Source organism: Callithrix jacchus, chromosome 14 (assembly GCF_049354715.1).
Source record: "Callithrix jacchus isolate 240 chromosome 14, calJac240_pri, whole genome shotgun sequence".
NCBI classification, from domain to species: domain Eukaryota; kingdom Metazoa; phylum Chordata; class Mammalia; order Primates; family Cebidae; genus Callithrix; species Callithrix jacchus.
Window position 1 is genome coordinate 50,138,187 of NC_133515.1, and position 25,100 is coordinate 50,163,286.

A 25,100-nucleotide genomic window follows, 5' to 3' on the forward strand; every position below is an offset into this window, starting at 1 on the left:
CAGTCTAGCCCCTTCGCTGTACAACTGTTGAGGTCCGCTCCAGACCCTGCTTGTCTGGGGTGCACCTCTAGTAGCCATGGCACAGCGAGGGATGCTACCAGTTTCTTTTTCTGCTCTCTTTGTCCCAGGATGATGCCTGCCTAATGACAGTCTTTTGGATATAGAGGGGTCAGGGAGCTGCTTGAGGAGACAGTTTGTACTTTATAGGGGTTTAATTGCTGAGCTGTGCACTCTGTTGTTCATTCAGGGCTGTTAGGCTGCTATGTTTGATTCTGCTGCAACACAGCTCATTAAACAACCCTTTTTTTTTTTTCTCAAATGCTCTGTGTTGAGGGGTTTGGGCTTTATTTTTGGATGTCCGATCAGGTGTCCTGCCCAGCTCAAAGGCAGACTAGCCACTGTTTGGCTGCCGAGGCTCCGCCCTGCTATTGTGTGATTCGCAGTGTTCCTGCCGGCTCTGCTGTGGTCTCCGCCACGCCCTGCGGCGGAGTCTGTTCGTTGTAGCGTGTTGCCTCAGCAACGGCAGGCTGCGTCAGCAGTGGGCGTGTATCTCAGTAGGGACGGGTTGCCTCGGCAACGGCTGGCTGCCTCAGCAGTGGGCGTGTATATCAGTTGGGGCAGGTTGCCTCCGTAGTGGTGGACGCCCCTCCCCCACAGAGCGTCTCGGACCTTCTGCCCAGGATAGTTTGAAATCGCGGTTTTGTTCGTCCCACTGGGTATCCCAAACGATCTGTCCCTGCAATCCCCTGGGCTGGGCTACTGTGCAAGTCTCGTTCAGTCTCAAGTCCAGCCCTCTCAAGTCTCAGGTTGCCGGTTCAACAAGGCACCCGGACAAGCGCGCCCTGTGGGGATTGCTGAGTAGGGCCGGCCGCCGCTGCCCCGGCTGCCAGCTTCGCCAGGCAGACCTACTGCCTGGCGTCCTGTGTCTTTTTATACTTGGGAGTTTCCCCGTTCTGTGGGCAACAAAGATCAGTCTGGAAATGCAGCACTGACTCACCGTTTGTGAATTCAACGCGGGCTCCAATCCTGGGTTGTTCTCACAGCGCCATCTTGAGTCCCCTCCCGATTCTTTATTTTTAAAAATGGCTAATTATCCTGGTATTTTAGTGAATAGCCCTTTGTTTTCCTGCCTTTTTTTTTTTTTAAATACATGATTGCTGTGTTGCCCAGGCTAGAGTGCAGTGGTATGATCATGGTTTACGGCATCCTAGACCTCCCAGGCGCAAGCAGTTCTCCCACCTCAGTTTCCCAAGTAGCTGGGACCATTGGTATGGCCACCATGCCTGGATAAGTGTTTGTTTTTTTTTTTTTTTTGTAGAGATGGGTACATTAATCCATTTTTTTTTAACACTGTAAAGAACTGCCTGAAACTGGGTAATTTTAAAGAAAAGAGGTTTAATTGATTCACAGTTCCACATGGCTGGGGAGTCCTCAGTAAACTTAAATTCATGGTGGAAGAGGAAGCAGGCATGTCTTACATGGTGGCAGGAAAGAGAGGAGATGTGATGGAGGAACTGTCAAACACTGATAAAAACATCAGATCTCATGAAAACTCACTATCATGAGAACAGCATGGGGGAACTGATCCAGTTGCCTCTCACCAATTCCCTCCCTTGGCATGTGAGGATTATGGGGATTACAATTCAAGATGAAATTTAGGCAGGAACACAGAGCCAAACAATATCAATGGGGGGTCTCATTATGTTGCTCAGGCTGGTCTCAAACCCCTGGGCTCAAGTAACCCTCCTGCCTTAGCCTCCCAAGGTGCTGAGATTACCAGGCATATGCCACCATGCCCAGCCCATTTCCCATTATTTTTTTGGGCTTTTTCAGCATCATTTGTGAGAAAATATAATGAAGTCTTTATTTCAATGCATTCATTCTACAGTTCACATTTATCTGTTTGTTTTATGGTGGCTTTTGAAAGGGTCAATTGAGTATAACAAAATTTGGTTATCAAAATATCCCTTAAAGGTTACTGGTGTATTTAGGGGGAAAGTATGATGATGTCTACGATGTTTGCAACTTAATTTCAGTTGGTTCTGGAAAAAGAGAGAGAGAGAAAAAACAAACAACAAAATATTGCTCTAGTGATTCTAGTGTTCATCTTCTATCTTTGATGTAGGTTCAAAAAGTTTTTTGTTTTGTTTTGTTTTGTTTTGAGACAGAGTCTTGCTCTTTCACCCAGGATGGAGTGCAGTGGTACCATCTTGGCTCACTGCAACCTCTGTCTCCCGGGTTCAAGCGATTCTTCTGTCTCAGCCTCCCGAGTAGATGGAACTACAGGTGCCTGCCATCATGCTCAACTAATTTTTGTATTTTCCATAGAGATGGGGTTTCACCATATTGTCCTGACCTCATGATCTGCCTGCCTCAGTCTTCCAAAGTGCTGGGATTACAGGCATGAGCCACTGTGTCCGGCCAGAGTTTTTGTTTCTTAGGGTGAAACTTTTTGTTACACTTTCCTTAGTGAAATTTTTTAAATTGAGGTATAATTTACAAACAGTAAAGTAGGTTTGAAATTTTACAAAATGAAAGATAGGAAAAAAATAAAAGCAATACATTTTAAGTGAGATTTGGGATTTGGTTCAATGTTTAAGACAAAAAACTTGGTGTTAGAATTTTTCTGATGAGTTGTGCCATTTTTTAAAAGATTTAATTAAATTTGTCATTGGGTATTTTTTGTTTTTACAGACTCCAAGATAGGTTAATGATAAAAGAAGCAGATCTGATCAAATAAATGAATAAATGTAGATATGTATATATAATTATTTTTTTAGAGACAGGGTCTCACTTTGTTGCCCAAACTGAAATGCAGTTGGCTCGAGCAATCCACCCACTTCAGCCTCCTGAGTAGCTAACACTACCACTGCATACCACCACACCCAGCTAATTTAAAAAATTTCTTTTAGAAACAGGGTCTTGCTATGTTGCCCAGGCTAGTCACAAACTCCTGGCCACAAACAATTCTCCTACCTTGGTCTCCCAAAGTGCTGGGATTACAGGTGTGAGCCACTGCACCCAGCTGACTGAATAAGTTTCTCTATCACGCATTTTTTTGTAATCTCTGTAAAAAATAAGAGATACTTTTAATAACTATTTGATTTTTTGAATCTGTGACTTATATGTCATTAATATAATAAAGTAAAATCCAAATTTAGTGTGTGCAAACTGATACTTTGAAAGTTTTAAAATAAATCTCAAAGGTGAATTTTAATATAAAAATTCTACAAACTCTAATTTCTTTTAATTGTGTCATAATAAATAAGTAGCATATTGGCCAATGCTTTGTTAGCATTTCCTATGACTATTTATAGTATAAAATTATTATCTTAACCACTTTTGTGTGCTATGTAAATTGACATCTTTTATATGTAATTGTTAATATTATTTCCCATATTTTCTCTTTGAAGTTCAGATTGATTGATTCACAAACCCCATCTCTTTTCTACTTTCTTTAATAAAATACTAAATTGTTTCACAGTACATCTCAGCAATTAAAATCTCTCTTCCCTCACACAAAGGTGGTTCAGATTTTAGTCTTATGTTAATTAGTTGAGTGACTGAAAAGGTGTTGAAAACCTATCTTTACTACTTAACTTTATACTCTAAGTGTACATTTGTGTGTATTTTTTTTTTCTGAAATTCTTCGATATCCTCTATTTTGAACTTTAAGTCTTTGAGTAGGGCCTCTAGTTTTAGCTCATTTTCACTGACTGTTTTCATTTTACATAATAATTTTAAAATAGAATTTGAGACTAATATTGAGTCAAACATTGGAAACAGCAATAGACAGCCTGTTGTGACCACATCCTAACTAGACTTTTTGTCTGAGGTAGTTCACCATGATCTACTCTCTGTACTGTTGACACTGAACTTGTCAAAACACAGATCTGATCTTGTCACTCTGCTGCTTGCAAAGCTTCCACATCTCCCAGCCACCTACAGATAAAATCAAAACTCCTTAAAACAGAAAAAGAATCATTCACCATCTGGTGTTATCTAACTCTACCGTCCTCATTTGTACTACTCTCAAAGGAATACAGGAGCTGTAGCCATGCAGAGATACTTGTACATCTTAACAATTATTTTCCATGTCATTACTTTTGCACTTATTCTGTTATTTCCATTTAGATTGTCCTGCCCTTCTCACCCTACCTCCTGACCCCAAATCTTAGTGTCCTTCAAGCCAACCCACAATTCACCTCCTCAATGGCACCTCCAAGTTCAGACTGCTTGGCAGAGTCAGTCATCTCCTCCTCTAGGGACTAGACAAATCATAGACTAGTGGGTGAGAGAGATATGGAAACACATAGTTAAATACATCGTCAGAAGGACTGTGAACTCCTCAAGGACAATGACATCATCATTTATTCATGTCTGTGTCTCTAGTACCTACCAGTCACACAATACATAAATGTTGAATTAAATGTAACTGAATAACTGAATCATGTGGAATAAATTTATAATGCATTTTCACTTCTAAGAATATTGGCTATGTAGATTTTCTAAAGCTATAGGCTGATATTTGACTTTAAAATACAAACCACAAAATGATTGCTAAAGTTTTATAAATAAGTATATAGACTATAGATTTAATAAATTTAAGTTAAATTTATATTTTTTTGTCGTTGTCATCATTGTTTTTACTTTAAGGTTTGTGTAATTCCTAGAACTTATGTAAATGCCTCAGGGTAATTTGAAAGTGTATAAAGCATAGAAATAATGTTGGAATGGATAACTAAGATGCAAATATTAAGATTGTCACCAAAAAACACCAACTGTTGCCTGAAAAGAACACATGTTTTTTGCAGAGAGCAAAATGCTGAAATATTTAATGAGGCATTGCAAAATATACCAGCCCCCGCTTCTAGGGAGGCAAAGTCAAGGTTCAGGCTGAACTTTGCTTAGCAACTTTAGAACCATGTGTTTAAAGAATGAGATAGGTTTGTCAAGACTTTCTGCCAAAGCACATCACAAGCTTAGCATGTGTTTACTGCCTGCTCTCAAAAACAAGTCTCTCTGAGCCAGCCAGCTGCTAGCATTTGTGTTACCCTCTAGCTAGTTAGGTCTCAAACTGGGTTGCATTGCTATTTCCCAAAAGAAGCTCTACAGACTTTCTGTTGTCTTCTCTGTATCTCAAATTACTAGTCAAGTCTGTTTTATAAAATTCCTCAAGTTTAAACTTAGAGCCATGATATAAAAATTTATAAATATGAAAATAAATATAAAATTTCTAAATATTCCTAAGTAAACTATTCATTTTCCTGACAAACGTGTTTGTTTCAGGTATTCTGTTATAATGCAACCATCTTTGTAAACATCCACTTCAAACAAGTTGAAGTCATAACAATGGCGGCTAACATTTATTAAGTACTCTTCATGTCCCAGAATCTCCTCTAATTCTCGCAGAAGTTTTTGGGAAGAAAATGAACACATGTTCCTGATCTCTCTCTTCGCACAATTCCTTACTGGAGCAACTCAGGGACTTACAGGAACCACCAGAGTCCCTTGGAAGTAAACCATGCTTCTGAGGACATCTGTGAGTTCTCATAGGAGAGGGTAAGTGGGGGACATATGGAGTTAGTAGCTCAGGAAGGCTGACCCCTGTCTAAGAGGAAAAGGGAGCCTGCATAGGTAGATGGAGTCACTCTCTTTCCAACTGTCTATGAAAACTGTGTCTCTCTTCTTTGTACTTGGAGAGCCTAAGAGCAAAGAAGGTCCTTCCTTTCTCCTTTAAGTGAAGGGGACCCAGTTTACCAAGTTTTCTGACATTGGGCTGAATAGAGGTTCTAGAAATATTGTGCCTTGAACAGAAGCAACAGTATCACCCAGGAACTTGTTAGAACTTGTTAAATAAATTCAAATTCTCATGTCTTACTTCAGTTCTGTGAATTAGAAACTCTGGAAGTGGGACCCAGCAAGCTGTATTTTAATACAAGTCATCCAGGAGATTGCAATAAACACTCATGTTTGAGAACAACTGGTTTTGCAGAGCAGAAAGCTTAATATCCACCTCTTGCTGGTTACTGAACCTTAGAGAAATCTAAGCCACCTGAGCTGTAAAGGTGCTGAGGAACTCACAGCCATTAGTAAAGCACAGGAAATTACAATGCATTAATAACTTTAGTAAATTGAGAGAGATCTCTCAGCTGATCAGTCAGAAAGGTCACAGAAAAATAATCACAGACAGATCAACATTTTAATTCTAATAACAACCCTATTAGCCCCCCTGATAAAAATTGAGGCTTAGAGAGGTTAAATAACTTGTTCAAGGTCACACCACTAATAAATAATGTTTGAACCCAGAGCTGTCTGACTCCAAGTCCTCTGCTTTGCCCTCCATATCCTAATTAAGTCATAATTAAGTGTACCTCAGCTGTTTCTGTAGAATCTTTTTAAAACCTTTGATTTAAACTGTGATATATGGAGAAAACATACACAAGACTGCATATATCTATGTGTATGTATATCATATGTGTGTGTGTGTGTGTGTGTGTGTGTTTATCTATATGTAGGGGGGAACCCCGCAAAAGCTGAGGCAAGGAACTGAAGCCTCAGCATATTCTCATATAAACATAGAATTAGAAAAGAATTAGAGATATAGTTACATAGTTATTCCTATATATAATCATAAATAATCACATAGCTATTCATATGTAATCATAAATATATACACATATATAATCATATAATCTTTAATCTTACTAATAAGTCTCAGGTCAAGAAGTATTGGTCTGAAGTGGCATTGGAAAAGAGGTGACCCTAAGGCAAGATGCTCTAAGTCCTCTGTCACATCCGCATAAGGGCTGCTGGAGGATGCCTTGGCTGCACAACAGTGTCAGCGCTGTGAAAGCACCCGCTGTTTAGTCAGCTAGGGAAGGAGACGTCCAAGATGGCCAAGACGTTTCTTTCTTCGGGGGAGTGAGGAGAAAACTTGGCTTCTCCAAGCTCTTTTGGTAGGCCTGACAGCTGTCAGAGAGACCCACAGACATCCGGGGACTTAATTGTCTCTATTTGGTGCTGTGCTTCAGCGATCATGTTCCATGTCTACTTTCAGGTTCTGCTTCTGCATCTGGTTCCTCTTTTCCTTAGAAGATAGGAATTAGTAATAGTAACATAAATCTTAGTGACCTTGCTATTTCCTGGCAAATAGGAAAAAAGTGCTGACACCTTAGGTTTTCTCCTCGCCTCAGCTTTTACAAAGTTTTGGGCCCCCTGTCTCCAAGAGACGTGATTTTTCTGACCGTATCACTGACGACCATTACCTCATCCTACCTGCCCTTCCCCCTACTTTGTCCTCAATAAAAGTCAGAGTGTCCAGGCACTCGGGGCCACTGCTGGTCTCTGAGCTTTGGGTAGCAATGGACCTCTGGGCCCAAACTCTCTTTTCTCTGTCTCTATGTCTTGTGTCTTTATTTCAGTTTCTCATCTCCACACCAGCAGGGAGGGACTCACTGGACCCTCTAGGGTTGGACCCTATACGTTTATATCTATATATAGTAAATATATCAAGAGACATTTGTATTTATATATATTTATATTTGTTGTTGTTACACAGCCAACACCCATATAATCACCACCACTTAGGGCAAAATAGAACATTGCAGCCCCCAGAAGCTCTTATATGCCTTTCTTTCTCCTTGAAGTAACCATTAATTTGACCCTTGTGATAATTGTTTCATCACTTTTTCTTATTAAATCATCTCTATGAGGATTCTCAAACAACATAGTTTGGTGGGTTTTCTTCCCCCGTTTTGAACTTTATATGAAAGGAATCATAAGGTTTATATTCTTTTGTATCCTGCTTCTTTTGCTCAACATAATGTTTGTGAATGCTTCTGTGTTGTATATAGCCATAGATCATTTTTATTGCTATATAGTGTTTCATTGAGTAGGTCATAAACATTTTCTTTATCCTGGAATCCATTTCTTCATTCCCACTGTCACCCTCCTAATTCAAGCATTCAGTATATGATTTCGTACTAGTTAAATTATCCCAGTGATCCCTAACTGTTCTCCTTATCTCCAGGCTCTCTCTGACTGCTGACAGAGTAATTTTTCTGAAGGTCAACACTGATCATGTGTCTCCTGTTAAAAGTTGTAAAAAGAGAGGAAGAAGAAAGACTGGTGGTAGACAGTGACCACATTATTCAAGGCATTGGTGACCATTTTAAGGACTGTAGTTTTTATTCTAAAGGCAATGGAAAGCCTTTTCTGGCTGATAGCTTTGACTTTCTAAGTTAGGTACTCCTCACCAGAGTCTCTAGACCATCAACTTAGACCCTTTTGATAATTATGTCTGCCAGAATCCAACCAAGTGTGCTTGGCCCTTATTATGCTCTGCATAGTCCCTTGGGATTGCTTAGGCTGCTAGTTGAGTTCTGTCAGCCCTGACCCTGTTGGTTGCCAATTCTCTTTCATTACTCTGTAATGAACTGTTATGTGCCTAGCATATCTCACAGATGAGGCCATATAAGTTAATGCATTTATGAATAAAATGTGATGACTTTTGATAGTACAATAGTGAACTATTAATTATGCTAAATATGGCAAATGAAAGAAAAAAATGGAATAACTAAGATTCATAAGATTTAGCACAAAATCTCACCTAGATTCCCTAGGGTAAAGACATTTCAAGTGTCTTAACAGACATCTCTGATTCATACCATTAAATATAACGAGAATCACAGAATGTTAGAGCAAGAGGAGGCATCTATAGTTATAGATGTAGTTACAGATTACAATTTTTTCTCCTCATTCTTGGTGTCATCTTACAGACTATAGCTTTAGTAGAGAGGTTGGCAAACTTTTTTTTGTGAAGGGACAGATAACAAATATTTTCAGCTTTGCAGGCTATGTGGTCTCTGTCACAGCTACTGAACTCTACTTTTGTAGGGTGAAAGCAGCCAAAGACAGTATATAAATGATTGGGTCTGGTTTTGATCCAATAAAATTTTATTGGTGGTAGGCAAGATTCGACTTATGAGCTGTAGTTTGCCAACCTCTTCCTTAGTGTATAGTTTCAGTCCTCATTGCTGTTTGTTATTTTGGTTCATTCCTTAGTTTTTAAAAATGATGAACTAATTTACACTCAATAAAATGTAGCAGCTCTTGAGTTCAGTATCTGATGAGTTTTTGACAAGCTATTCACCTGTGTAACCCCACCATCCTAATCAAGATATAGATTATTTCCATTGCCCCAGAAAGTGCCTTCATGCTCCTTCCCCCTCAGTCCCCACCCCTACCCCCAGAGGTTAACACTGTTCTGACTTCTATTCTCATAGAATAATTTTGCCTGCTCTTAAACTTCATATAAATAAAATTACACAGTGCATATCTGAGTGTATGGCTTCTTTCACTCAACTTATCTGTTAGAATCATCCATGTTGTTAAGGTTTCAGTAGTTCATTCCTTTTATTACTGAGTAGCATTCCATTATATGAATGTACCACAGTTTTGTGAATATTTCTAGATTAGTTTCCTAGGGCTGCTTTAACAAATGACTACAAACATACTGGCTTAAAATTAAAAAAGTTTGTTCTCTCATAGCTCTGGAGGCCAGAAGCCCAAAATTAGGGTGTTGGCAGGGCTGTGCTCCCTCTGAAGGTTCTAGGGGATAATCCTTTCTTGCTTCTTCCAGCTTCTGGTGGCTCCAGATGTTCCTTAGTTTGTGACAGCGTAACTCCAATCTCTGTCTCTGTCTTCATATGCCCTTCTTTCTTGTGTCTCTGTGTCTTTCTTATCTTCTCTCTCTTATATAGACAGTGTCATTGGATTTGGTCCCCACTAGGGATGATTTCATCTTACGATCCTTAATTACATCTGCAAAAATCCTTTTCCTAAATAAGGACACATTTACAGGTTCTGGGTGGAATCTTTTAGAAGGTCACTATTTAACCTACTATAATAATCACAATTTGCCAAGTCACCTAATAATATACATCTGAAGAATTTCTTTTTTGTTGTTATTATGCATAAAGCTGCTGAGTCATATGATACAAGACTTTTTGTAGTTTTGTTTTCAGCCTCATAGTTTTTGAATTCCAGTTTTACTTATCTTAATATAAAACATGATTAATTTTCTTTTTAGCGATAACTACCCATAATATTTTTAATTTTGGCAGGAATTTCTGTAAGAATGGCTAAACCTGTATACATCTGACTTAGATATTTTGTACAACTGAAAACATAATGATGCCAAGAGATATGACATGGAATTCTACTATCTTCGTTTTTGTTTCTCAAGATACTATCAAGAAATGAACAAGTTCCATGAGGCAGAGCCTTTAACTCCCTAAAATATCAGGAGTACCTGATTAAGGTTAAAAAAAAAAAGCAAACAAACAAACAAAACAGAACAAAACAAAAAAAGACAGTTTGACTCTATTATGTCTTTTGTTTTGTTTTGATACTTTATTAGTACTTGCAACTAACACCTACGAAATTTGATACATTTATCTCATATGGGAATGACTAATACTGACCTTCCACTGTTGCAGAATTTAAATGCAGCTCCTTAATAAACAACCAAATAGCCATTCATCTTGGCTGCCCTCCCACCCTTAGATTCTGATAGCCCTGACTACTACTGGTATCTGGTTTAGAGGCTTTTCGAATGTATTTACGTGTAAGTGTCTGAATGTCATTTTGCAATTAAAGCCTCTTAGAGAGCAGGAACTTGGTCTCATTTATCTGTGTATCCCCAACTCTAGGCCCAGCTCAATGCTTTCTTAATCTTACAAGTGGTTCTGGACTGAATAGTACCTGTGAATAAAAAATAAGGAAGAGAGTATCTTATTTCATGGTAAAGTAATTCCACTAATGTGGAACAATTCTAGCTAATGAAATTTTTAGAAATAGCTTTAATGAATGATTCCTTTTTTTAATCCACTAGAAAGTCTCTATGGTTATTATTTATTATGCTAGTGGTTTCTTATTCAATATTTGTTTCCTTTGCTCAAAATTCTAGGAACTGGTGATTGGCTTCACTACTCATTTATAAAAGCAATTTAAAACACTTCTCAGGCCCTGTTGACACTTGGCAAATCTAACAGAGAAAAGCATAGCATTCTCATTATACTTTTTAGACAGCTTTAAAACATGGTCCTGTAAATGGTCTGGAGGTTTTTTTAATGGGCACAGAATTATGTAATGTGCTTTGTCATTACCACTCCAGTCTTCTGCAATATCTATAAATCGAAAATCTTATTTAACTGTTTTAGAAAAGTATAGATACAGCTTCATTATTTGGAATACAATTACTTTGAAACTTTGGGGTAAATAAATTTGGAAGTTTCAAATAATCCTAATTTTCATTTTACTTTATTCTGTTCCTTTTATTTCCCTTTTTGTTTTAATAGTTCTACCTCTGAAATCAGAATTGACAAACATATCCTATTGAAACCATAATTTCTTCATTTTTGACACAATATCCACAGGATGAGGTGTAACAGAAAAGACAGTGAAGATTATAACAACAAAGCCACATGCTAGGTAATGTAACTTAGGATAAATATGTTTAAAGACACATAGTGCTGTTTTCAGAAACACAATTTAAAATCAAATAGGCGTTTTAAAGTCATTTCATGTTTGGCATTATTTACCAGATAATATTATTAGCCAGGATTTCTAAGATAGCTTCCACTAGTTCAGGAATATTTTCAACTGTAAGTAACAGAATAACAGACGGATAGATCTTAAGCAAGAAGAGTTTGTATAACAAGAGATAGGTGCTTTGGCATTGGTTTAGAGACTTAATGTGAGGACTCTGGATTCATATCTCTGTGATTTCCTTTGCTTTCTCTTCCTAGTCACAAGATGGATGCAAAAGCTCCAGGCACCAAAATTTTCAAACATAGGAAGGAGGAGATATGACTGGACAGAGCTTTCTGCTTTTTTTTTTTTTTTTTTTAACTAGGAAAGACGTATCTTTTCCAAATCATCCATCAAATAGGTTTCCCCTTGCATTTCATTGACCAGAATGTGTCACATGACTACCTCTAGCTATAAGGAGTCTGGGAAAATAATTGCTTACTTTCACCTCTGTAATTAGAGGGAGGCAAGGAAGAAGGGGTTGGGAATGATTTTTGGGTAACCAATCACATATTGCACATACTAGGTGTTTGGTAACTATATGTTAAGTGATCCATACTCTTAAACAGAGTGAACATTCAGGTATACATCCACCCCTTCATTATCTTTCCTATCAAATTTATATATTCTTTTCCTCATTTGTTCAGAAACAGAAGAAGTTCTTATTGTACTACTACTTATCAGCAAACATATCCATGATATGGAATACATTAGGATTTATTCTGAGACTAGAGAGAGAATTAGGAAAGGCTTTATATAAGATATTTATCCATTCATTCAATAAATATTTATTGAGTACCTATTATGTTCCAGACAGTGTTCTAGATTTTTGAGACATCATGGACAAAACAAAGCACCCTGCCTTCAAGAGAGCCCACATTCTAACAGAGCATATTGACATTTTTAAAAGGTAAGTAGGATTTTTATAAATTTGATGAGGGGGAATTGCATTTCATTCAAAGCGAACAGCATGAGCAAAGACATGGACTTGTACATAGGCATGTCCTGTTTGTGGAGCACCAAGTAGCTCCATGAAGTGTAAAACACATGATGAGGACTGTAAGGGCAGTTTACTGTCAGGTCATGACCAGGAAAATGTGAGTTCTTCCAGATCAGAATCAGCATCTTGCAAAGTTAGTACTGAAGCTTAGTAGACATCTTCACTTGGAGGACCTACAGACACTTCGAATTATCATGGCCAAAATAAACTCGGTATATTAATACTTCTCCTGAAACTTGTGCTTCTCCTTTATTTCATAACTTGGTAAATGGCACTGCTGTTTTTTTGCTTTAGGCCTTCACCATTTCTCACCTGGGCTATTGCCATTATTTCCTATCTGTAGTTTCACCCTCCTTGAATCCAACTCTCAAATTGCCAAGTGATTTTTGGCTGGGCATGGTGGCTCATGCCTGTAATCCCAGCACTTTGGGAGCCTAAAGTGGGAGGATCACTTGAGCCCAGGAGTTCAAGACCAACCTGGGCAACATACTGAGACCTCATATCTGCAAAAAAATTTTTTCAAGTTAGCCAAGTTTGGTGTTGTGTGCCTGTAGTCCCAGCTACTTGGGAGGCTGATATGGGAGAATCACTTGAGCCCAGCAAGTCAAGGCTGCAATGAGCTGAGACTGCACCACTACACTCTAGCCTAGGCACCAGAGTGAGACTCTGTCTAAAAAAAATAAAATAAAGTGATTTTTTTCTGAAACTTATATAACCCAGAAGTTAGACAAGGGACATAGATTATGGAATATCTGTAAACTTGAGGGATGGGGTACTGTAGAGGGAGAAACTATTTGTATTAGTTTTTTTATTGCCATGTAACGAATTACCACAAATTTAGAGTGGTTTAAACATCATACATTTATTAATCCACAGTTTCTGTGGGGTCAGGAGTCACAGGCACAGTTTAGCTGGGTTCTTTGCTTAAGGTTTCACAAGGCTGCAAAGTGTGGACAGACAGAATGGCTATTACTAAAAACTTGAAAAAACCAATAGATGTTGGTGAGGCTGGGGAGAAAAGGGATTGCTTACACACTGTTGGTGGGAATGTAAATTTGGAATGTTCAGCCACTGTGAAAAGCAGTCTAGAGATTTCTCAAATAAAACAGAACTACCATATGACCCAGCAATCAATGGGTATATATTCAAAAGAAAACAAATCATTCTACCAAAAAGACACATGCACTACCTGTTCTGTTCATCATAGCACTGTTCATAATAGCAAAGACATGGACTCAATCTAGATGCCCATCAATGGATGGCTGGATAAAGAAAATGTGGTACATATACACTATAAAATGGTGCCATAAAAAAAAGAAAACCATGTCTTTTGCAGCAACATGGATGGAGCTGGAGGCCATTATCCTAAGCAAATTAACACAGGATCAGAAAACCAAATACTGGCCAGGCATCTCTCACTTTGAGATGCTGAAGCAGGAGGATCATTGGAGCTCAGGAGTTCGAGATCAGCTTGGGCAACATGATGAAACTCCGTCTCTTTAAAAAAATACAATTAGCTGGGTATGCCTGTAGTTCCAGCTACTCAGGAGACTGAGGTGGGAGGATCACCTGAGCCCAGGGAGGTTGAGGCTGCAATGAGCCTTGATTATGTCACTACACTCCAGCCTAGGTGACAGAGTGAGACCCTGTCTCAAAAACAAAAAGAAAACCAAATACATCATGTTCTCACTTATAAGTGGGACCTAAACATTGAATACATATGAACACAAAGATGAAAACAATAGACACTGGGGACTCCAAAAGGGAGAGGGAAAGTGGTGGACCAGGGATGAAAAGCTGCCTATTGGGTACTATGCTCAGTACTCGGGTGACAGCGTCTTTCATACCCTAAACCTCAGCATCAAGCAATATGCCCAGGTAAAGATACCTGGCATCTTACGAGGCATGTGTGCTCCCTAACTCTAAAATAAAATTTGAAGGAAAAAAAGTGTGTATGGGACTCTATTCTCGTCTGGTGACTTGACTGAGAAAGCATCTGCTTCCAAATTCGCACAGGTTGTTGGCAAACTTCATTTTCTTGTGTTGGTAAAGCTGAGAGCCTCAGCTTCTTTCTGTCTATTGGCTGGAGGCTGCCCTTAGCACCTGGAGGCCACCTATAGTTCCTAGAGACTACTTACACATGGCCTTTTCCAACTTGGCTGCTTACTGCATCAGACCAGTGAGGAAAGTCTCTAGAGTGAGTCTGTGAGCAGGACTAAGCAATGTAATCATGGGAGTGACATCCATCACCTTTGCCTATTTTATTAGCTATAAACAAAATTACAGGTCTTGCCCACACTCACAGAGGTATGAATACCAGAGATGTGAACACCAAGAGACAAAGATCATGGGGAGCCACCTTATGTGAAATGTTTGTTACAACATTTTCACAGTCTTCTGTGTCCTTGATGTCTGCTTCATGAGTACAATCTTGGGGCTTGATCTTGAAGTGAAGCCTGGTTTCTGTCAACAAACAAATCAACAAAAGAACCACTCAAAGTGTTTTTAAGTTAGTATTTTATAGAAGATACAGGAGCCCTCTGCCTTTGGCAATTTTGATAGTTTTTCTCACATCCATCCCATTTTCCTACAGTTGTCCTAGGAAATTCCTTCTCTCTCTGGAAAGGACAGCAGTCCAGCTTTTCTAGGCTTCCACTCACAAACATGTACAGCCAAATCGCTTCAGGGCTCAGCAGAACAAATTTAGTCCATACTGTTTAGAAAGCAGTAGGGATTAAAATAGAAAAGCTTTTCCCCATGTTATATCCAAATTTGATCCTGTTTCTCCTTTGCTTAAAAAGCCCTTTAATGTTTGCTTCCCTGTTGCTACATAATAGGTATAAAAATGTGGAATAAATTTGAATTCCCAAGTATGACATGTGAGACCTTCCCTGATTTGCTACTTGCCTTGTTTCTGGTCACTCCTACCTTGTACTATAAAATTTGTACTTGCCCAAATTTTAGGGAATTATTTTATAGCTTGCTTCATGGTTCAGAAATGTGACTCTCACTGTTCTTTATCCCTCCAGGCCAGCCGTCTTCCTCCCTTTCTGTCACTCCCTCCTCTAGACATCTGCTGTAATATTATTTCCTCTAGGAAGTTTTTCCTGTCTTCTTATTTTGTAAACTCACAGCACCTGGTTTGAACTGATATTAATATCTGTAACACTTCTATAAACTTGTTATATGCCTGTATCATTTTATGAAACTATAAACATCTTGAAGAGGTTGTCCTATCACAAAGATAAATACAGGTTCAACACAGCAGGACAGAGGTGATAGCTGGAGTGTATATTTGAAAGTAATTAACATATAAGATGGTATTTAAAGTCATGGAAGTAGACAAGATCATCCAGAAGAAAACAGAAGAGGGCAGAACAAAGCAGCATAGAACCTCTAATTAGGATGTCCAGTGAAGTATAAAACCAACTTCTGTTTGCAGTTCACCAGGTCTTTAGGTGCTATTTGTATATTGCTTATTTTTTTAATTACTTTTTGTCTTGACTAAATAGATTAGCCAAATGTTGTAGAGTAGTTTGGATTCTCACTATAGTCTAAATAAGGTATGCAATGAAAAATTTCATTTAAGGAAAGAATATTCTCATGAAGGAATTAATTTTAAGGAAACTCAGAAAAAAATGTTCTCTATGTTTTATAATTTGAGCAACTTAAATAATTTTCAGCCTCCTACCAGTTTAATTTCAGTAAACTCCTGTCCTAAATAGCATTTCTATTATACATCACAACATATAAACTTAAAGCCTTGTGGCCTTACTTATTTTCTTGAAATGATGAGCCCTGAGTAAATTAAAGGTCTTAATGTTCAGTGATAAGAGCTCCATTTCTCCAGATTTTATGTAGTCACTCTTTGTAATAATTCAATAGGTATACTGAATATCATATGAATCTGTTATTGCCTTTGTTGGATTTTTTTCTGACAGATGGCTTCCATAAGATATTTGTAAACTTAATCAGCCTAGTATAATGTCACTTTCTCATATTTAGTTTTTGGTTTTAAAAATACTATAATTTAGAATTAAATTGCAATCCAAACTCATCTTAGTTTTAATCTTCAAGTTCTTTCGTATAGAGCAGTCTTATATTTAGTATTCCTTCCTTCAAGATAGGTTTATTGCTAAAATTACTCACAATTTGAGAAGTGAGACAAATTGTTGTGATAAGACTTTGAGGGGGAAAACATACTTATAGTGGTTTTAAATTTATTTATTTATTTATTTAATTTTTTATTGCATTTTAGGTTTTGGGGTACATGAGCAGAACATGCAAGACAGTCGCGTAGGTACACACATGGCAGTGTGTTTTGCTTCCTTTCTCCCCTTCACCCACATTTGGCATTTCTCCCCAGGCTATCCCTCCCCACCTCCCCCTCCCACTGGCCCTCCCCTTTTCCCCCCAATAGACCCCAGTGTTTAGTACTCCCCTCCCTGTGTCCATGTGTTCTCATTTTTCATCACCCGCCTATGAGTGAGAATATGCGGTGTTTCATTTTCTGTTCTTGTGTCAGTTTGCTGAGAATGATGTTCTCCAGATTCATCCATGTCCCTACAAACGACACAAACTCATCATTTCTGATTGCTTCATAATATTCCATGGTGTATATGTGCCACATTTTTCCAATCCAGTCTATCATCAATGGGCATTTGGGTTGATTCCAGGTCTTTGCTATTGTAAACAGTGCTGCAATGAACATTCGTGTGGATGTGTCCTTATAGTAGAACGATTTATAGCCCTTTGGATATATACCCAGTAATGGGATTGCTGGGTCAAATGGAATTTCTATTTCTAAGGCCTTGAGGAATCACCACACTGTCTTCCACAATGGTTGAACTAATTTACACTCCCACCAACAGTGTAAAAGTGTTCCTTTTTCTCCACATCCTCTCCAGCATCTGTTGTCTCCAGATTTTTTAATGATCGCCATTCTAACTGGCGTGAGATGGTATCTCAATGGGGTTTTGATTTGCATCTCTCTGATGACCAGTGACGATGAGCATTTTTTCATATGATTGTTGGCCTCATATATGTCTTCTTTCGTAAAGTGTCTGTTCATATCCTTTGCCCACTTTTGAATGGGCTTGTTTGTTTTTTTCTTGTAAATCTGTTTGAGTTCTTTGTAAATTCTGGATATCAGCCCTTTGTCAGATGGGTAAACTGCAAAATTTTTTTTCCATTCTGTTGGTTGCCGATTCACTCTAGTGACTGTTTCTTTTGCCGTGCAGAAGCTGTGGAGTTTGATTAGGTCCCATTTGTCTATTTTGGCTTTCGTTGCCAATGCTTTTGGTGTTTTGTTCATGAAGTCCTTGCCTACTCCTATGTCCTGGATAGTTTTGCCTAGATTTCCTTCTAGGGTTTTTATCGTACCAGGTCTTATGTTTAAGTCTTTAATCCATCTGGAGTTAATTTTAGTGTAAGGTGTCAGGAAGGGGTCCAGTTTCTGCTTTCTGCACATGGCTAGCCAGTTTTCCCAACACCATTTATTAAACAGGGAATCCTTTCCCCATTGCTTGTTTTTGTCAGGTTTATCAAAGATTGTATGGTTGTAGATATGTTGTGTTGCGTCTGATGCCTCTGTTCTGTTCCATTGGTCTATATCTCTGTTTTGGTACCAGTACCATGCTGTTTTGATTACTGTAGCCTTGTAGTATAGTTTGAAATCCAGTAGTGTGATGCCCCTCGCTGTGTTCTTTTTGCTTAGAATTGACTTGGCTATGTGGGCTCTCTTTTGGTTCCATATGAAGTTCATGGTGGTTTTTTCCAGTTCTGTGAAGAAAGTCAATGGTAGCTTGATGGGGATAGCGTTGATTCTGTAAATTACTTTGGGCAGTATAGCCATTTTCACGATATTAATTCTTCCTAACCGGGAACATGGAATGTTTCTCCATCTGTTTGTGTCCTCTCTGATTTCGTTGAGCAGTGGTTTGTAGTTCTCCTTGAAGAGGTCCCTTACGTTCCTTGTGAGTTGTATTCCTAGGTATTTTATTCTTTTTGTAGCAATTGTGAATGGCAGTTCATTCTTGATTTGGCTTTCTTTAAGTCTGTTATTGGTGTAGATGAATGCTTGTGATTTTTGCACATTGATTTTATATCCTGAGACTTTGCTGAAGTTGCTTATCAGTTTCAGGAGTTTTTGGGCTGAGGCGATGGGGTCTTCTAGGTATACTATCATGTCATCTGCAAATAGAGACAATTTGGCTTCCACCTTTTCTATTTGAATACCCTTTATTTCTTTTTCTTGCCTGATTGCTCTGGCTAGAACTTCCAGTACTATATTGAATAGGAGTGGTGAGAGAGGGCATCCTTGTCTAGTGCTGGATTTCAAAGGGAATGCTTAAATTTATTAACTTTTTCTGCTAATATGTTTGTGACAGATTAGTAAAAGTATTTTATATATTATTAAGAATAGAGTTGTATGTTAATCCATTTGCATTGCCATAGAGAAATACCTGAGTAATTTATAAAGAAAAGAGGTGTGACTGGGTAATTTATGAAGAAAAGAGGTGTGATTGGCTCATGGTTCTTCAGGATATACAAGAAACATGGTACCAGTATCTAATTCTTGTGAGGGCCAGAAGCTTCAAATCATGGTGGAAGGCAAAAGGGGAGCAGGCACATCACATGACAAGAGTGGGAGCAACAGAGAGAGACAGGGGAGGTATCACACTTTTTTAAACAACCAGATCTCATGTGAACTCAGAGCTGGAACTCACTCATTACTTCAAGAATGGTGCTAAGCCATTCATGAGGGATCTACTCTTATGGTCCAACACCATCCTCTAGGTCCCTGCTCCAACAACGAGGGTTAGATTTCTTTTCCTTTACTTTTTCTTTTTCTTTTTTTTTTTTTTTTTTTTTTTTGAGACAGGGTCTCACACTGTCACCCAGGCTGGAGTGCAGTAGTGTGATCTTGAATCATGCAACCTATGCCTCCTGGGCGCAAGTGATTCTCTCACCTCAGGCTGCCCTGGGATTACAGATGCTTGCCATCATGCCTGGCAAGCATTTTTGTACTTCTTGTACAGATGAGGTTTTGCCGTGTTCCCAGGCTGGTCTCAAACACCTGGACTCAAGCAATCTGCCTACCTCATACTTTCAAAATGCTGGGATTACAGGTGTGAGCCACTGCACCCAGCCGGTGATTCCATTTTAACATGAGATTTGGAGGGGACAAACATTCAAATCATATTAAGTTCTGAATTAGTAATTTGTGGTACATTCCTGTTATACTGCTCTCAAATTATTTTGAAATGAAATGGAGGTTTTTATTCATCAGAATTCCTATGGTACTGCCCCTCCTAATGTTGGGAGGTGGTGTACTTCTCCCTGCTGTTTCCATTTTCATGTGGTAGGACTTCCCCAGAGTAGTAGCACTCTGACCTCTTATTCCACCTGGTTGATGGCTGGCAGCCATTAATCTGCAGAGCATAATTGGGTGGAGCAAATCTATCAAAAACGATCGTACACGCATAAACGTTCAGTTCTGGACTAAACTGAGTCAATTTCCATTTTTGTTTAGGGGTCTGATTTGGAGACAGAGTTCAAGTGGGATAGGGCAAAGTATGTTAGGAAACATTAGCTTGCTCATTTAGCCCTCGGCACTAACCTCATTCCACAAACAATCTTATCAATAATAAAAGTGACATTTTGACCTCCAACTTCCTAGTTGGAGCCACTAAGTTTCCTTCCAGTTCTGAAATTCCATGATCCTAAATAGGATTAACTGCATTATACTTATCAAAAGTACATCTACTTCTTGATTTAAATTGTCCCTGACACTTCTATTTCTATAAGTGAGAATAAAACTGATAAATTTGGCATGAAATGGGTTTTATTTTCCTCCTGTCTTCAGCTATAGACACCCTGGCATGGACTCTTTTTCCCTCCCTCCTTCCCTCCTTCCCTCCTCCCTCCTCCATTCCTCTCTCTCTCTCTCTCTCTCTCCCCCCCCTCCCCTTTCTCCCTTCCTTCCTTCCTTTTTTTTCTTTTCTTTTTTTTTGGTGAGATGGAGTTTCACTCTTTGGCCTAGACTGGAGTGCAGTGGCATGATCTCTGCTCACTGCAACCTCTGCCTTCCGGTTTCAAGTGATTCTCCTCCCTCAGCCTCCCTAGTGGTTGGGATTACAGGTGTTCACCAACACACCTGGCTAATTTTTGTATTTTTAGTAGTGAAAGAGTTTCACCATATTGGCCAGGCTGGTCTTGAACTCCTGACCTTGTGATCTACCCTCCTTGGCTTCCCAAAGTGCTGGGATTACAGGCATGAGCCACTGTGCCCAGCCCAGCATGGACTCTATATAACAAATCTAGACCATCAGGAGATAGGCCTGAGGAAGAGGGAGTTCTAGGAAGAGAGATCTTGTACCATGACTCCTTCTAAGTCATTCTAGCTGTTCACCAACATTATGTTGCAAAGGTGGGATCTGGCCACCTTGCAGGTAGAAGGAGAAGGACACATACATGGAGTTAGGATAAGAGTATCTGGCTTGTTCTTCAGGATATTTCTATGCCTCAAAAAGCCTAGAATAGGATCTGAGAAAAACACTTCTCCTTAATGTGCTAGGTAAAGTGTGGTACCACCCCTGCTCTAGTTACAAAGGGAAGAATTCAGCCAAATATAATTTCATAGTCACAAGCACATTACCAAGTGAAGTATCATCTAGGATAAACCTGGTTTTAAATGGAAAGTTCTCCCCAGGGGCAACTATTTCTATTCAATGTCAGATTTTCTCAGTCTATCACATGTAGTTTGCTGGTAGTAGAATAAATGTGGAAATAGATGATTAAAAGAATAATGTGAAACTAAATATAAAAGCATGGCATTTAATTGTCAGTAATGTTAAGTACATATCTAAAACTAAACACCGAAATTATGTGTATTTGTGTTCCATAACATAAATTCCCAAAACATATCTGAAAATGTCTTACATGTAGTAGAACACTGAATTTCATACATGGTAAATGAAACTGAGGAGAGCCAGCCTTAGTTGTAGCCTCCTTAGTAATAGTAAATAGGTAAGTTAATAGGAAATAACATATTTTTGTGAGTGTCTGTTTTGTAAAAATAGTGAAACAATAAACAAATGTGATATTTAATAGCTTTCTATATTTTATGTAATTCCTATATTAATAGCCATTAAAAAATACCCCCAAAAGCCAGAAAAATGAAGAGGTAGAGGTTACAGCAGATGGTAAATGCTGGAGAATTATGTAACTCACTACTCAAAGTTACTTAGGTAGAGAGCCAAAATTTTCTACATTTCTAATATATGCTAGTTCCATATTATTTAACAATATAATAAGATGGTACTTTTCTAGTTTACATTATACAAATTCTGCCAAAAAGAAATACCATACCAGTTTTAGCGGTATTCCTTATATTTATTGCAAGAAATAAATCTAATAACCACTTTTTTCAGTATTAAAGCTGATTTTTTCTTGTATGTTTAAAATACACAGGTCATACTTAACAGCATTGCCTGCCTTTAGGGACAAAGGCAGAGAAACTGATTCTCAAGAGTCAGTTTCATAACAGCTTAATGATTATTCATGATAAATACCTATAGATTGAAAACAAAGGCCGATGGACAGGCGTGTTTTCCTCTGATCAACTGTTTGAGGTGTCTGTGTTACTCCATATATAGCTTTGAAGGTTTGGGCTTTGAAATGTGAGGGTCTCTAGAAATGCTATAAAGGAGCTAACTACAAAAGGAAAACCTTGAACTTTTTGTGTTATTACAATGTAAAAAGGGTTCACTCCTTGAACAGGTATAGTGTTTTAGATGGGTAGAGTTTGAGTAATGCCACAAGCTATCTATGTAATGTCCCAAGTTACTTCCAATAATTGGTTTAAAATGTACTAAAGAAATCTAAGAATTAGAATTCTTCAGAACTCTTGCTGTTTCTCTTTTAGGTGGAAGAAACATAATACATCTCCATGTGTCTTTTTTTTAAGCTGTACTATATAGACTAACAATAATATAGACAATATCCTAATACATTTGCTGGACTAGGTACAATGGAGCAAACGTCTTAGGTGAGATGTTGTGAATACTGTGCAATTTAAAAAAATCATCATCTGTACGAAATGTTCCTCTAAGAAATTTAGTGCAATATTCTTCACAGTTTTTTTATTTTCAGTCATAGCTAGAAAAAAATCCAGCAAGGTAGTTCTTTAGGACAGTACTATACCTTGTGACATCTGTAAACCTTATCATGAGACTGAAATATCACTGGAAATGTTGTTATATAGAGAAAATTATATAAATGGTATTCAGTATATATGGGTTAAAAGAAATATTTTGGTAAGCTACTTGAGCCTGGTGAGTGCAACCTCCTTCCCATAGGGCATGCTGAGAATAATAAATCTTTTTTTTTTCTTTTTTTAAAGAGACAGGGTATCATAATGTTGCCCAGGCTGGTCTCAAACTCCTGGACTCAAGTGATCTGCCCACGTTGGCCTTCCACAGTGCTGGGACTACAGGCATGAGCCACCATGCCTAGCCTACCTATAATGATGATGTTAGAATATGCAAGTTTGAGGTTAAAGCTGAGTCATTCAGAACAATACAGGAGAGGCAACGTGCATATTCCTTGCTATTTGTTGTGGTTAAGATGTGTCCACAAATTCTTTGATACACCTTTCTTGAAGAGATGGGTGCTTACTGACCTTTCTCTTGACTTGAATTTATGGACTTGCTTTCCTCTGCTTGACTTTATGGACTGCATGACCTGTTACTTACAGATAGAATATGGCATAAGTGGCAATGTGTGACTTCTAAGACTAGATCCTAAAAGATACCGTGACTTCCTCATTGCTCTTTCTCTTGCATCATTTGCTTTGGGGGAAGCTAGCTACCATGTCATGAGACACTAAAGGAGCACTATGGAGGGGCTTAAATGGTGAGGAACTGAGTTCTTTGAGTGAGCCATCTTGGAAATGTATTTCTTAACCCCAGGCAAGCCATCATATGTTTTCTGCCCCAGGTGACAGATTGACTGCAAAGTTATATGAGATCCTGAGCTAGAACCAACCACCCAGTTAAGATGCTCCTCAATGCTTGACACATAGAAATTGCTAAAGAATAAATGTTTGTTGTTTTATTTTTATATTTTGAAACATGGCCTTACTCTATAGACCAGGCTGAGTATAATGGTGCAGTCCCTGCTCTCTGCATCCTTGACCTGTGGGGCTCAACGGATCCTCCCACCTTAGCCTCCAGAGTAGCTGGACCTACAGGTGCACACCACCATGCCTGGCTAATTTTTAAATTTTTGTAGAGATGGGGTTTCTCTCTGTTGCCCATGCTGGCCTTGAATTCCTGGGCTCAAGCAGTCCTTCCACCTCAGCCTCCCAAAGTGCTCAGATTACAGGCATGAGCCATGGTGCCTGGCCTGTTTATTATTTTAAATTGCTAAGTTTTGGGATAATTTGCTATACGGCAATAGGTGCACTCTTTTCCATGAAGCACTTAGTGTTACCTATACATAAATGTTGAACATTTATTTTTGAGATATTGGTTTCAAAAATGCCAAATTATTACTCTGCCTAGGGGACCTACATGTTAACCCTGGAGTATTCCCCAGATTTCTCCAGATTCATATCTACTATAGGCAGTAATCTTTCCAACATACTTCTGAACTTTTGATTGTTTTATTTTGTTCATTTATTTATTTATTTAATCAGAAAAAATACAACTCTCCTTACTATGCTTGATGCTTTGGGAATATAGAAACATGGAAAAAATATGGTCTCTGTCTTTAAATAATTTATAGTAACTTTTCTAATGTGACACCATAATCAGAGAGACCGATCTGGAGAAAGGCTATTTCTACTATGCAAGAATCAGAAATGCATCTGTACTGACCTCCATAACTCACTATACAGAGTAACATTTTAACACACAAATGAACCCAAAAGTTTTTCAGTGGTTCTGAAATAATTGCCAGACCTCCATTGGAGATTTATTCACAACTAAGTTATATGTTGCGTTCACAACTGTATTGTGAATGCCACTTGGATACATTTTAAGAGACTAGGATGCCTTATTTGGGATCAGTGAATATTCACAAAGACTCTTAGATGTTGAGATTTCAGGGACTAATAATATATATGTAATTTTTAATTAGTTATGTAGATCAATAATTTTTTCAACCAACGAAGAACATAAAAAACAGAACAAGCAAAATCTTACTATCTATATCATCACTATTGCATACACGAGGGAACATTTTAATGCTTCTCCATCCCTTAAAATGGAGGAAGGGCATGATTTCAGAACACACTATAGTCCTTTATACTGAATGAATTTAGTTCATTACATTACCCTTATTTTTTTCATTTTGCTGGGCCAGTGAAAACTTTACTGACCAACATTCTCTAATATATAACAAGTATTGAAAACCCACTAGCCAAGGGGACAAATCTGGCCTTCAGCCTATTTCTTAACTGGGACTCCAGCTAAGAATGTTTTTATATCTGTAAAGGGTT

General features: G+C 38.3%; 1 long non-coding RNA gene across 2 annotated transcripts in view; it reads left to right on the top strand.

The window, feature by feature from the left end:
- The window catches only part of LOC144579285 (uncharacterized), a 172,644-nt gene that overhangs the window by 22,746 nt on the left and 124,798 nt on the right, over positions 1–25,100 (top strand). The window contains exons 3-6 of one of the 2 annotated variants that reach the window (XR_013526573.1): positions 5,290–5,562; positions 11,364–11,496; positions 12,409–12,505; positions 13,932–14,067. This is a non-coding gene — a long non-coding RNA (uncharacterized LOC144579285). Of the gene's footprint in view, positions 1–5,289; positions 5,563–11,363; positions 11,497–12,408; positions 12,506–13,931; positions 14,068–25,100 lie in introns of those variants that run through there. The other variant, XR_013526572.1, reaches the window with a different exon arrangement.